This window comes from Marmota monax, unplaced genomic scaffold (genome assembly GCF_021218885.2).
Source record: "Marmota monax isolate L192 unplaced genomic scaffold, Marmota_monax_Labrador192_F-V1.1 WCK01_AAM20220418_F8-fsc00012, whole genome shotgun sequence".
Taxonomy (NCBI): Eukaryota; Metazoa; Chordata; class Mammalia; order Rodentia; family Sciuridae; genus Marmota; species Marmota monax.
Window position 1 is genome coordinate 32,637,359 of NW_026695227.1, and position 13,596 is coordinate 32,650,954.

A 13,596-nucleotide genomic window follows, 5' to 3' on the forward strand; every position below is an offset into this window, starting at 1 on the left:
TTGAGGGTATGCTGCAGAGACAAGGGGCAAACTTAAACTGGGGCCCATCTCAACATCATGTAAGGCTGTTTCTCAAATGACCTGGTCATTCAAGATCTGAACTGTCTCCCAGCACCTGTCTCATTTAATCTTCTATGAGGCTTATGACACCATTCTTAGTCTCACTTCACAAAGAGGACAGAGATTGTTTAATAAGTGCTATAAAAGTGTTAATTAAGTTGCCAAGATCCTTATGGAAATGCTCCAAGAAGAGCTAGGCTTTCTTGCCACTCAACCTTATTCCTGGAGACAAGTGGACCCAAAAACAAAACAATCCCAGGACAGCCTCTTTCCAGACCACACAGTCAGAAATGAGATGACCAGCCTAGACCTTGACCCAGGCAGTGAGAACCCTTGAAGTCTGGCCCAGCATCTCCATCACCTGCCTGTGGCTCTGTGGCTCATGCTGTTCCCCTGCCAGTTATCAAAGGTATGGAGCAAGCACTGAGTGTAGAGGTCAGAAGACCTGGGTTGCAAGCCAGACTCTGCCTTCAGCACCTCAGATTGGTTTGGACTATGGGAAGGGTTCCTGAATATAGGGTCCCTCTAAGCTTCAAAGGGTTCAAGAACCCTCTAAAGGAGAATGCAAAGCCTGCCATGTAGCTTAATGGCAGTGCATCTTTCTGGGGACGGATTTTATTGTCTCTCCGAGGGCTCTGTAAATTTAAAAAAAAAAAGTTATGAGATCCCAGACTGTTTGTTTTGTTCTGTTTTGTTGGTGCTGGAGATTAAACCCAGGGCTTAGCAGTACCCTGTCTACCACTGAGCTACACCCTAGCCCCATTTCTTACATCTTTGATTATAGGAAAGCCTGGTATCCAGTGCCACACAGTCTTGCAGGGGTCTCTGCCCTGATTTCCTTGATTAGGCCTCCAGCCCACAAAAGAGAGCAGGGCCATCCCAAGGCTAGAATTTCATAAGATTCAAGTATACCCCAAATATGTGTCTCATGCCCCCTCTCCCCCCCATGGCCTCTGTCTCATGGCAGGCAGAGACTCTCAATGCAATGGACCACAGGTGCATCAGGGCCTTGAATTCACTTCTTCTGGATGCAGCCCTTGGAACATCACTGAGTCATGCTCCTGTGAGGAAACTGGTTTTCATTAAATAGAGTAAAGGAGTCATTTACTGCCAAATCAAGAAGAGGCAAAGTTCTGCTAGAAGGCTTAGGGAGGGTGAGGGAGACCAGCCTGTCCCTTGCCCTCCTCAGCTGACTGGGGGAGGGGGAGGGAAGCTGGGCTCCTAAGGGTCCAACAACAGCAGCAGGAGGAGCTGGGGGTGGAGAGTGGGGGAGTCTTGGTCCAGATAATAAGCAATTGTTAATGTGATCCATATGGATCCTGACTGGCCTCTCTGTTTAACAGGATGATAATGGCAGGGAAAGAATGCTGGTCTGTGGGGAAGAGAAGGGGCAAAGTCCTCCCCAGACTTGGGGGGTGGGGAGGGCCATCAAGAAGGAGGAAGAGGGGGAAGAAAAGGAGCAGGAGCAGGAGGGGGAAGAGAAGGAGGAGACCCACCCAAGGGGTCTTCACCACCCAGGAGGGCAAAGCTATTTACCTGAAGTGGTCAGATTCCATGCTTTGTAAGCTGCCTGGCTACATGCCCTTAGGAAACTCCTTTTACTCAGCCAACAGATATTTATGGAGCATTCACAGGGTACCAAGCCCTGTGGGGGCAGGGGGCAAAGGGAATACATGCTCCACCTCTGTCCTTCCCAAGGCAATACAGACACAAAAGCAGAAGGGAGCACAGGTGCAGGGCTAGGGGACCACAAGGGAGGCAAAAGTGAGGGGAGCTGGAGGTTCTGGGGAGATTAGACTTGAGGAAGTGTGGCATCTGATCTGGGCCTTGAAGAATGAGGAGGTTGTGGCAAGACAGGGACAATGGGGAAGACATTTGGCTGAGGGAACAGCAGGAGCAAAGGCAGAGAGGCGTGAAATTGCGTGGAGAGTCTGGGATCTCAGCAATAAAGCTGCAGCCCAGTCAGGGAAGGGGAGGGGATTCTTGATCCATAAAAAGCTTGGCCATGTATGACCAGGAGGAACACAGGAAAGGGCTGTGGGACATGGTGCTGGCTCCCCTACCTCCCTGGGGTTGTGTACTGGAATTGTCCAATTGGGATCCTCACCCCAGCCCACCACCATATCAGTCAAAGAATTGTAGGCTCAACTTATCCTTGTGTCCTTCAGCACCCTCTTCTCCTGGGGAGATGGAGGACCCCTGAGGACTGGTGAAATCTGGGTCTCACCAGGAGCAACTCCCTCGGCTACATGGCCCACAAGGACTTCCCCCAGGAGATATCACAGCAAGGTTATAGGGTCACTTTCTGGCTGCTGCGGACACCAATGGAATCAAGTGGAAATAAATGAAATGGTGTTAAATATGGGAAAGGGGGGATTTATGAGACCTGTCACACAGTGGAGCACAGCCACCCGGCAAGCTCCGCCCCTTTTCTCGCCCACCCCAGGAAGTCCCGCCCCACCCCCTGCCCCCAACAGCTCTCCTGCAGCAGGGTACCCGCACCCAGCTGTTGGGTCGCCACAGCCCAGCAGCGCGAGCGGTCAAAATAGGGTCCTTGGGGGCTGAGGCATAGCAAAGAACGGCGTTTGCTCCTGGCTTAGGAGGCTCGGGGGAAAGACCGATTCCAGAAGGATGCTCAGGAGGTTCGGATTTGTCTCTGGGAGGATTCGGGACTCCCTTTGCGGGGTCAGAGGTCTTGGGACTGCGGCATCTCCCGGCCCATTCTAATGACTGGGCAACTCTAAGAAAGACACAGTAACTGAATGCCGTTAAGCCCTGAGTGGGACTGGAACCGGGTCCCCACTCCTCGCTGCGGGGCCGAGGGCAGAAGCTCGCTCCGCCGCTGCAGCCCGTGCGGACGGACTACAACACAAACATTCTTCCGTCCTCTATTCTCCTCCAAATTAGGTAGCCATGGAGACAAGGCCGGCAGCCTGACAGCCCCACTGCCTAATCCTGATTTAGTGACGGTCCCTTTAACAGCCCACCCACCCGTCCACCCACCCCTGCGCTCCAGGCCGCCGCGGGGTGCAGGCTGCAGGCCGCCAGCACTCTACCCCGCGCAGACCCCTTCTCAGGCCTTCAGTCAGAAGGGACACCGAACCGGAGCGGACCGGCAAGGGATCAGCATTTCTGAGCGCCTAGTGGGGTGTCCAATACTCTGCAGAGGACCCTCAGTATTGGAGGCGTCTAGCATGGGAATCTGTGTAGACCAGGAGAGGGCTCTTAAAGTGGGGAAGTTTAAGGGACTCTCTAGAGAAAGTTGGGGTCTCCCTTGTAGCCAGGAGCCCTACGTGACTGTAAGGGCAGCTTCGTGTAACACCCTAACCCTGAGATGGGGCTCTGCTCTCCAGGACCAGAGAGAAGAAATGAAGAGCCTGGGCATTAGGAGCGAGGGGATCCGAAGTAGCCTCAGTCTCCTGTCACTGCCCCGTCACCATGCTGGGGAATCTCCGGGCCAGTAACCCAGCCCCCACCCCCTCCCACACACTCAGGGGCCGCTGGACAAAGACCTGACGGAGTGGGAGGGGCCTGCGGGCCAGCCCTCGGGCTCCGACCGCAGGATCCTCTGGGACCCGAACCCACAAATCTTGGCTTTTGCCCCCTACCCCCCAACCTCCCCAGAGCAGGCTGCTTGCTATCCCTGCAGCCTCGACACCAGAGAGGACGGCCAAACGGGTGCCCGTCGGCTGCCCCAGCGGCTAGCCCCTACGGTGCCCGCCCCCTCCCCCCGGGAAGTGACCCTGGGCTCCCACGCACCCGCTCGGGTCTCTTGCCGGCCTTGCCCTCCGACCTCCGCTTAGTTGAACCCCGCGACCCGCAGCCCCCGCCCTCGCTGGCCCTCGCACGGCCCTGCGCCCGCGGACAAAGCTCCGGACACCCTGACCGAACAGTCACCACCCCCTGACCCCGGCCCGCCCGCGCGCTCCCGCGCCTGCCCCCGCCCGGGCCCGCGACGCGTACCTCGGCATCCCGGCCGGGTCCTAGGTGAGTGTGCGCGGCCTGGGGGGGCGTCCGGCTCGGGGACCGGGGCGGGGGAGCGGGCCGAGGGCGACTGGCCGGGGCTGGGGGGCAGCGGCGCTCACCATCCTGGAACCACTGCTGCTGCAGCTGCTGCGGCCACCGCGGCCGGGAGCGGGACTGGGCAGTGGGGGTGGCCGGACAAGGGGCGGCCCCGGCTCCCCCCGCAGGCAGGACCCCCACCCTGCCTCCCCTCTCCCGCCCCCAGCGCCCTCCCTCTCAGGCCCTCGCTCCCCTCCCTTTCCCCTGCTCCTCCCCTCCCGAGTGTCCCTCCCCCAACTCCCGCCCCTACTCCGGCCCTCTCCACCCCGCTCCTTCCCGCCCCGCCCCCACCTCCCCTGGGCTCACCCGGCCCCTCGGAGCCGCCCTCCCCGCCGGCCCCGCCCCTCGCCTCCCCTAGCTCTAAAATAAATTAGCCACAGAGGGGAAAAAGAGCAAATGACCCTCGGTGTGGAGAGTGTCCTTGCGCCACTCTCAGGCCCGCCCGCCCGCCCCCGCCTTCCCCGGGCCGTCGGAGCGGGAAGTTGGGATGGGGGTGGAGGGGGGATGGAGGCCCGGCGGGCAAGTAGGGGTGGTTGAGCAGCCGGGGGAGGCGGGGAGGGCGGGAGCCCGGGGTTGTGCCGCCCGGATCGCCGAGCGCGTCCGCTGGGTGTGAGCGGCTTCCTGGGTCGAAGGGCAAAAGGGAAGTCGACTGACCCGGGTTCGCTCCGTCCGCGAGCTGCTCAGGACCCCCTCTGTCACCAGGGCCCCTTTGCCAAAGCCGTGTTGACCCACGCTTACTTCCCCCGCCCCAGGTGAGCTGAGCACCTACTGCGTGCCGGACTCTGCTGCGCCGCCAGTCGGGACGCAGAGGGCAGGACGCAAAGCCAGGCAAGTCCACAGCTCCGCACCAATGCCACCCGACTGCGGGAGGGTGGAGGGTGAAGGGAGAAGGGCAAGCCCTGGACGTAGGCAGCGGCCTGGGGTGTGACTTTTTAAACCGCGGGCTTCACTAGAGGGCTTCCCCTAGGAGGCGGCATTCACACTGTGGGAAGCTGGAGAGAATGTGAAGGATGCGTCTGAATCCTCTAGTCGGCTTATTGGCATCCAAAAGCATTCAGTGATTGCTGAGTTCATTCAGCAGATGCATGTTGAGCTTCTACTTTGCGCCAAGCATTGGGCTAGCTCTGGGGATACCTAAGAGAATCCAAAAGCACTGCCCTGCCCTGGTGATACTCCTAGTCAAAGAGTCCTAGAGTCCTGCAGGCACAAAACTTTGCATCACTGGGGAAAAAAATCCAGGACCTCCCTTTGCCCGGAAGGCCGTCGGAGCAAGGGCTATACTTAAGGTGAAAGGTCCAGATAAAATTCTGGAGAGACACTGAGCATCCAGAAGGGTCCCAAGGACATCAATCTTTCCACCCATGGGCAGTGCTCAAGTGCCCTCTTTTCTGAAGTGTTTTTATTTTTTCCTTTTGGAGAGCAGCTCATCCTGCCTGTCAGTAGAGCAAGACTGACCTTGTGGCCCTCACCACCCCTGACTCCCCGACTCCCAACAGGCTATGTCCTTCATTTAGCAGAACTCTAAACACTACCTTCTCCCTTCTAATGAGAAGGAGGCTCGGCTCTGACAGACCTGGAGCACCTGGGTAAGTGCCATTCACAGAAGGGGAAGACCCTCAATAGCTCACTTTTTTTTTTTCCAGACCACATATGGGAAGCAAGACCAGCATCAGGAAGGTTCTAGAACTCACTTTACCACCTCCAGAATTCTCTCTTCTCCAAATTCATTCTCAAGACTTCACCACTGCACAGAGGAGGAATATGCTGAGGTTCAGAGTGCTGGGGCCCAGCTTCAGAATCAGAAAGGCAGGAGGCTCAGCCACCATCCTGGCTGAGCAGAACCCCCAAGCAGGAGGGATAATCCCATGATAACAACAGGAAGGAGCAGCTGGGATCCAATATTTTTTTTTATTTATGGTGCATCTGAGGCCCAGAGAGAAGTGACATGTCTGAGGTTATACAACAGAGTTGGACCTAGAATCCACTATATACTTTCTATCCCACTTGTCAGCTTCCTCAGGGGCCAGAGACAGGAGTTAAGATAGAAGCCCTCAGCCCTCAGTATTAGTGCCTTCCTGCTGGGACACCAAGCGTAGCATTGCAATGGGAGTGTCTGGGGGCATATGCCACCAGGCTCAAGGGCAGGGGTTGTGATAGGAGTGGGGTTGGACTGAAGGGCCTGGCTTGAAGGACTTGCTGATGTGCACCCTGGAGTTCTGTTTTACTTACCCTTCTGGAAAGAGAACCTCCCTGTGCATGTATGAAGGCCAAGGTTAAAGATAAGGAAGGCCTTGCTTATTCCATGGTAGGACAGGTCAGTATGCTAGAGAAGGCCTCTTTGGGACTCCATCAGGTAAGGTCAGCATCTTGGCAATACTAAGTTGTTCTTTTTGCCATGTTTTTCATTAAAGGGGTTTAGTTAGCAGGTGGGGGTGAGATTGGTCACTTCACCCCTCCACCCCTATCCTGCATCAGCACTCAGGCAGTGAAGTGTGCCTCTTCCTCTCTGAGCTCATTAAAATCCTGTTAATACATCATCCTTCCTAATCTGACAAATACTCAGTCCTGGCAAATGGCCTTGCACCAGATCTCTACCTCCTGTCCTCTGGGCCAGGTCCTGGGAGTCTAATCTCTGAGGACTACTGGCTAACCCTTCTTCTCAAGGCAAGGGATCTGTGCCTTGAGAGCCCCTTGCTGAGGTCATTGAGATCATCCCAGGGCAGGTCAAGTGCCCAGCAATGGATTGGATAATAATAGTGGTAATGATGGCATAATGCCTGACTTCTATGGAGGCCCCTCCATTCATTCCCAGCCCTTTTGCTTGTATCACATCAAAAATAGAGAATCCCACTCTCACCCTGCCCCAGGCGGCAGGGGCTGTGCCTGGATGTGCAGCCAAGTGCCATCCCATGCATAGGTGGGGGCATAAGTATTTGGGTAGGAGCCTGTGTGAAGTGTCAAACCTTCCTGGCCCAGAGACCAGCAACAGGCACTTTCCAAAACATTCAGAAAAACAACCCGCTGGCTCAGGGAGAATCCATATGAAGTGTTTTGGAGGGAGGGAGGAGAAAGAGGGAGGCAGTAGAAGCCAAAGTAAGGGAGGGAGGAACAGGTGGAGCAAGGAGGAAGGAAATAAAATGGCCTCTGAGAGAGGATAGGGGTAGAGAGAGGAAAGGGAAGGAAGAAAGAAATGGAGGAAAGGCAGAGGAAAGGGCGGGGAGACCTCTCTTTGTGGCCCTGTAGCTGGCCACTCAGAAATCATTATAGGCAGGAAAGGAAGGAAATGTGTCTTGGCCGGGGAACTGGGGTGTGTGCCCAAAGGACACCACACCCAGCTGGCTGCTACCCCCTGCATGTTCGCCAGGGCCCAGGCTGCTCTCCCTACAAATGGAAGCTCTAGCCCTTCTCCTGGCTGTTTGGGCTTCAAGACCCAATTCCCAGGGCCTCTCCAACCCTGCTCAATCCCACCCAACCCTTCCTGTTTATGAACTGATACCAGCTTTGTCTTCCCCTGGGTCACAGGTTGTGTCTGGGTCCAGTCCCCACCCCACAGCCAGCTGAGGGACCACTAGGAACCACTGTGAGAATCAGGAAGAATGCTCCTTCCTCTGCACAGATCCACTTCTGTGCAAGGCCACTCAAGATTTGGAGGAGGAGCTGGGACTGGCCATCAGCCCCCACTTCACCTCTGTCAACCCAACACTTGGGGACCATGATATCACACTTCCAAAGTCCTTACCCCACGCGGGCCCCTAATGTTTAATGTGAGTTCCTTATAGTCCCACAGAACCTCTCACTAAATACTCACCCCATTCGAATACCTGGGTCTCTGTGCCTGGAATCTCATTTCCCTACTCTACCCAGTGAACATCTATTCATCCTTCAGAACCCAACTAGATGTGCCCTCCTCTGTGAAGCCCCTGCCTGTCCCCCACCCCCTGCAAAGCCAGTAGCACCACCTCAGAGCCTAATCCTACCTGTTCCCCAGAGTTCATGGGTTGGTCCCAGAATCCTGCTACCTAGAACCCACTGTCCCACCCCAACCCCAAAGGCAGAATACGCCATCAAATCCTGTATGACTTGTCCCCTAACTTGCCAGCCCCTCTGGAACCCCACTGGGATTCTCCCCTCCCACAACCTTACAGATTTAAGGCAGAATGGGAAACTGGAAATCCAAGTAGCCCAGAAGCTCCCCACCCCCACTCTGCCCTCACAGGAGCTGGTCCTGACCGAAGATTCCCAGCACATCTGGTTGTACTTAAATCATCCAGCACTGGACTGGGCTGCCTGGGCAGGTTCCCGCTTCTCTCCCTCCTGCCCTTGACTCCTCCCCTTCCTAGCCCAGCCTGCCAGCTCTCTCCTCCAGGAGGCCTTCCCTGACTGGCCTAGCCTCTGTACCTACACCCTTGACTATCTCTCTGGGTTGAGGGTCTAGAGGGTGCACGCTCAGCAAGGCTTGGTGTGTGGGCCCCCATCCTGCCTAAGCACTGATCCTGTATAGAAACCATCCCTCCAGACAGGGAGGGGAGCCAACCAAGTTCCTCCCCTCTGCTCCCTTAATCTCTAGGGTGGTTGCCCTCAGCATCTGGTGGTGTAGCAGGGAGGGAATCGGTTCCTTCAGTGCCTTGGTTCAGATAGACAGCCAGCAGATCCTGCTGCCGTCATTGTCCAAAAGTCTCATAAAATATTACGAAAGGGGAAGAGCCTGACATGGTGGTGTACACACCTCTAGCCGCAGCACCCAAGAGATTCCTTCAGCCCAGGAGTTTGTGCTTCGTGGTCACCATGGACAACATAGGGAAAAAAAAGAAAGAAAGAAAGGAGGTGGGGAGGGGTAATAAATGCAGATAATATAGCAAGTACAAAAAGACAAGGCTGGCTGAGTACAGTGGTACAGGCCTGTAATCTAGCAGCTTGGAAGGCTGAGGCAGGAGGATCAAGAGTCCAAAGCCTCAGCAACTTAGTGAGGCTGTCTCTAAATAAAATACAAAAAAAGGGCTGGGGGTGTGGGTCAGTGGTTAAGCACCCTGAGTTCAATCCCCAGTACACACACACACACACACACACACCAAAAAAAAAAATAGGTGACAAAGAATGGGATTGTGAGGTTATGGATCTACCATGACAGGCCCCACCAGGGCTCCATATTCAAATGTTCAGTCTTTCATTCCATAGCATGTACTGATGTCTATGAGTAGTAAGTTATAGGAATAAAGACTTGATTAACAATGGGCTGGGGATACAGCTCAGTTGGTAGAGTGCTTGCCTTGCATGCACAAGGCCCTGGGTTCAATCCCCAGTACCCCACACACACACACACACACAAAAGACTTGATTAATAAGACTCCAATACTTCCTAGAGAAATCGGGGAGTGGGGGGTGGGCAGTGAGAGGAGCAGGGGGATGAACAGACACAAGGTATGTGAGGGGCTTGAGTCAGGGGCAGGGTGCAGTGGTTGAGGGGCCAGAGCTGAGTATGGGCTCCATCACTTTCCTGCTGTTGTCCCTGGGAGCCACTTAACCTCCTGAAGCCTGTCTCCCCACCTGGAAAAGGGGATAGTGTGACCTCACAGAGTTGTGGTGGGATTCAAATAAGATAATGTGCAAATAAGATAATGTGTGTGGAGCACTTTCTCAAGTGCTAAGGGAGTTGTTGCTATTGTGATCATTAGCTCAGATGTTGCTCACTCGTGTAATGCTTCAACAGCTACCTGTGCTTACCCTCAGAGCAGAAGAGAAACTTCAGTGAAGGAGGCCTAGTCCAGGGCAGCAGGCAGCTAGGATGTACACACACACACACTTTGCTTATACAAGTGATAAAATACCTTTAAAAAAAAAATCAGAAAATATGCCTGGCATGGTGGCATGTGCCTTGGTCTCACCTACTCCGGAAGCTGAGGCAAGAGGATCACTTGAGTTCAGTTTAAGGCCAGCCTCAGCAATTTAGTGAGACCTCTGTATAAATAAATAAAATAAGGTACACCAGTAGGTATGTTTTTAAAAAATAAAAAATTAGACACCTTTAGGGGTTCGGCTGTGGCTCAGTGGTACAGCACTTGCCTAGAATGCGTGAGGCACTGGGTTCTATCTTCAGCACCACATAAAAATAAACAAACAAACAAAAAAGGCATTCTGTCCATCTCCAACTACAAAAAAAAAAAAAAAAAAAATCAAACACCTTTATCCCACTAACCAGAAGTAACCATTGGTAAATTCTTGGAATCTGCCAAATATAGATACAGATATGCGGAAAAAGAGAAAGATCTGCACAGCATTTTGCAATCTGCTTTTCTCAGTAGACAAATATTTTTCCTATCTGCAAAACACTGTATAATGGGGGCAGGGGGTATGAACCCTGGGTGCTCTATTACTGAGCCCTTTTTCTATTTTTATTTTGAGACAGGGTCTCACTAAATTATCAGGCTGACCTGGAATTTGCAATCCTCCTCTCTCAGCCTCCCCAGTACCTGGGATTACAGGGCTGTGCCAGTACACCTGGCTATTCCTGGGTAGCCTCACCTGGAGGAGCTCCCACACACACATGGTAGGTACTTACACTAAGTACTGAGGATGGAATGCTCCCAGGACCAGACCACTGAGTCAGCCTTTTTTTTTTTTTAAATATCCCAGCCCCCAGAATTGAACCCAGGGGTTCTTTACCAATATGCTATATCCCCAGCCCTTTCTGTTTGTTTGTTTGTTTTAATACAGAGTCTCACCAAATTGCTTAGGGCCTCCCTAATTTTTTTTAATCTCTATTTTATTTATTTATTTTTATGTGGTGCTTAGGATTGAACCCATGGCCTTGAACCCAGGGCCTCCCTAAATCGATGGGGTTGGCTTCCAATTTGCCATCCTCCTCTCCTCAGCCTGAGTAGCTGGGATTAAAGGCAGGTACCCCCCGCACTTTTGGGGAGGGTAACCTGGATGGAACCGAGGGGTGCTTAACTACAGAGCCAAATCCCCAGCCCTTTTTTATTTTCAGACAGGGTCTCGCTAAATCACTGAGGCTGGCCTCAAATGCTCCTGCCTCCAGCCGCTTGGATTACAGGTGTGGGCCTCCACATGGGCTATTCCACTTAATTGTTAATGACAGTTTAATATTCCACTTTTCGGGCATGATTAACAGGTTTCCTTCATTTTTCATTTTCCCCCAAGATAAAGTTTGATGAGTAAGCTTGTGAGGCCACCTGTGTGCGCACCTGTGAGATTGCTGCTTACAATCATTCCTGGGGACGTTATGGGTGCCTGTCCTTAGCTGCCAGGAGCCTCCAGGTGGCTCTTCCAGGACCCAGTACTTTCATCTCTCAGACCTGCCCTGGAAGCCCAGGAAACTGCCCTGAAGGCCTCACCACACCGCCAGGGGCCTGGGAAGAGCACAAAGCCACCAAGCCACCAAGCCACCGGAAGCCGCCCCGCCCTCCCGCCGACATTCCTCCCGACAATGGCTGCCTCGGGAATCCGCGGAATGAGGAGGCCCGTGGCCTCCCAAACCCACTCCCCTCCACCCCGCATCTATGCGTACCCGCTCCAGGCCCGCAGCCCCGCGCCCTGCTCCCCACGCCCATCCCCAGCGCCAGGTCCTTGGCAGGCCCTGCTGCCTCTCAGGCGGCTACTCTCCGACTGTAAAATGGGGGACTTGGGGTCAGTGGCTGCTGAATTCCCCACGGATCACAAACACGTAAAAAACCTGAACAGGTTTTGGGGCCAGAGTGCTCAGGTTGAAATCCGCATCTGCCCTAGTTTACCCTGTGAATTCAGTGCCCTGGGCCCCAGCTTTCCCCTAAAAGTGGGTTGATATATACCAGCACCTTCTCATTGGCCAACCAGAGGCTAATCTGTCAAAATCTATGAATGGGGACCAATGATTAACTCGGTCCAAAACCCAACTAGACACCATCCCCAGTCCTTTCTCATGCCCAGTGCAGATTTTGGCCCCTGGATATTTGCCCAACCATTGGCCACACCAATGGAAGCTAAGAAGAGCATCCCTCTGCAGGTTTCCATAACCCCTCCTATTAGCCATGAAGTTGTGAATGGGTAAACCCATAAAGAATTTGGGTGTCAAATAAAAGTTGAAAGGTAGGAAACCCATGTCAGGTCACATGTTCCTGTTTTTTATTTGGGAAACACAAGCATTTCTAAGGCAGCCAGCATTTGCTAGACACCAAGAGTGACAAGACTCCAGGCTCAGTCTTAGCAACTTAGTGAGACCCTAAGCAATTTGGCAAGACCCTGCCTCAAAATAAAAAATAAAAAGGGCTGGAGATCTCTAAAGAAGAAAGAAATTATGGCATTTGCAGGTAAATGGATGGAGCTGGAGAATATCATGTTAAACAAAGTAAGCCAAACCCAAAAAGCCATGGCCAGATGTTTTCTCTGATGAGATGATGCTAATCCATAAGGGGGGAGGGCGGGTGCAGTTAGGGAAGAATGAAGGAATTTTGGATTGTGCAGAGGGGAGTGGGGAGGGGAGGCGTGTGGGGATGAGAAGGACAGTGGAATGAGATGGACATTATTACCCTATATACATGCAGGATTACGCTACCCATGTGACTCTGCACTATGTTCAGCCAGAGGAAGGAGAAGTTGTCAGAATGCATTCTACTGTCATGTATAACTAATTAGAACAAATTAAAAAAAAAAAAAATGATGGGCTGGGGTTGTGGCTCAAACTTTGTGAGATTGCTTGCCTGGCATGTGTGAGGCCTTGGGTTCGATCTTTAGCACCACATATAAATAAATAAAACAAAAGAGCCTTTGACAACTAAAAAAAAAAAAAAAACATAAAAAGAGCTGGGGATGTGGCTCAATGGTTAAGCACCTCTGGGTTCAATCCCTGATACCAAGAGGTGGGGAAAACACTTCCAGGCTCTTAGTAAACCACTGGAGGATTAGTACAAACATACTTCAACAGTGAGCAATATGGATCTCCTATAAATATTTTTGAGCTATTTGCCACAAACCCTTGCCCAGCCATCCGCCAGTCTCCCTCATATACCTGTTCTCTTCCCCTTACTTCCTCCTCCTCAACCTGATTTCCATGTTCCCCTGAGTTTAAAATCCTCTGCTGCAAGTACTATTAAATTCACCTCACAATAGCTTGTACAATAAGAATACCATATTTCTTCCCATTAGGTGCCACCAATGTCAATAAGCACTGCTGCTTTATGTACCATGAGAAAGAAAAAACACTGCTGGTTAAACTGATAATAGTTTTTATCACTTAAATTTTTTTATTTTATATTTGCTGAAAAAGCTCTTAGACTTACATGGAAATTTTTAACATAAATTATTCTTGTACATATGTAACAAAGAAAATATAGGTGAAATAAATCACTTAAGGTGTTCTTAAAACTTTGTCAGAGTCTAATTCTTGGAATCACCTTTCAATTCTCAACCATCAATGTCTGTTTTTCCACACAATCATCATCTTAGAATATCATCAGTATTGGTGATAGAACTTTTTTTTTA

General features: G+C 52.4%; 1 protein-coding gene and 2 long non-coding RNA genes across 4 annotated transcripts in view; 2 read left to right on the forward strand and 1 right to left on the reverse strand.

Moving 5' to 3' along the window:
- Fignl2 (fidgetin like 2) overlaps positions 1-4,268 on the reverse strand; it is a 30,313-nt gene extending 26,045 nt beyond the window's left edge. For both annotated transcript variants that reach the window (XM_046435735.1, XM_046435736.2), the window contains exon 1: positions 4,024-4,268. The gene's annotated coding sequence lies outside the window, so the exon portion shown is untranslated. The remainder of the gene's footprint in view (positions 1-4,023) is intronic.
- Positions 1-4,951, forward strand: part of LOC131423887 (uncharacterized) — a 27,404-nt gene extending 22,453 nt beyond the window's left edge. The window contains exons 2-3 of the long non-coding RNA XR_009225998.1: positions 3,414-4,047; positions 4,875-4,951. This is a non-coding gene — a long non-coding RNA (uncharacterized LOC131423887). The remainder of the gene's footprint in view (positions 1-3,413; positions 4,048-4,874) is intronic.
- An 815-nt stretch (positions 4,952-5,766) lies between these two features.
- LOC124087075 (uncharacterized) lies at positions 5,767-12,216 on the forward strand. The gene is made up of 3 exons (XR_006849997.2): positions 5,767-5,891; positions 7,645-11,173; positions 11,281-12,216. It is a non-coding gene; the product is annotated as an uncharacterized LOC124087075 (long non-coding RNA).
- Positions 12,217-13,596: the final 1,380 nt, after the last annotated feature.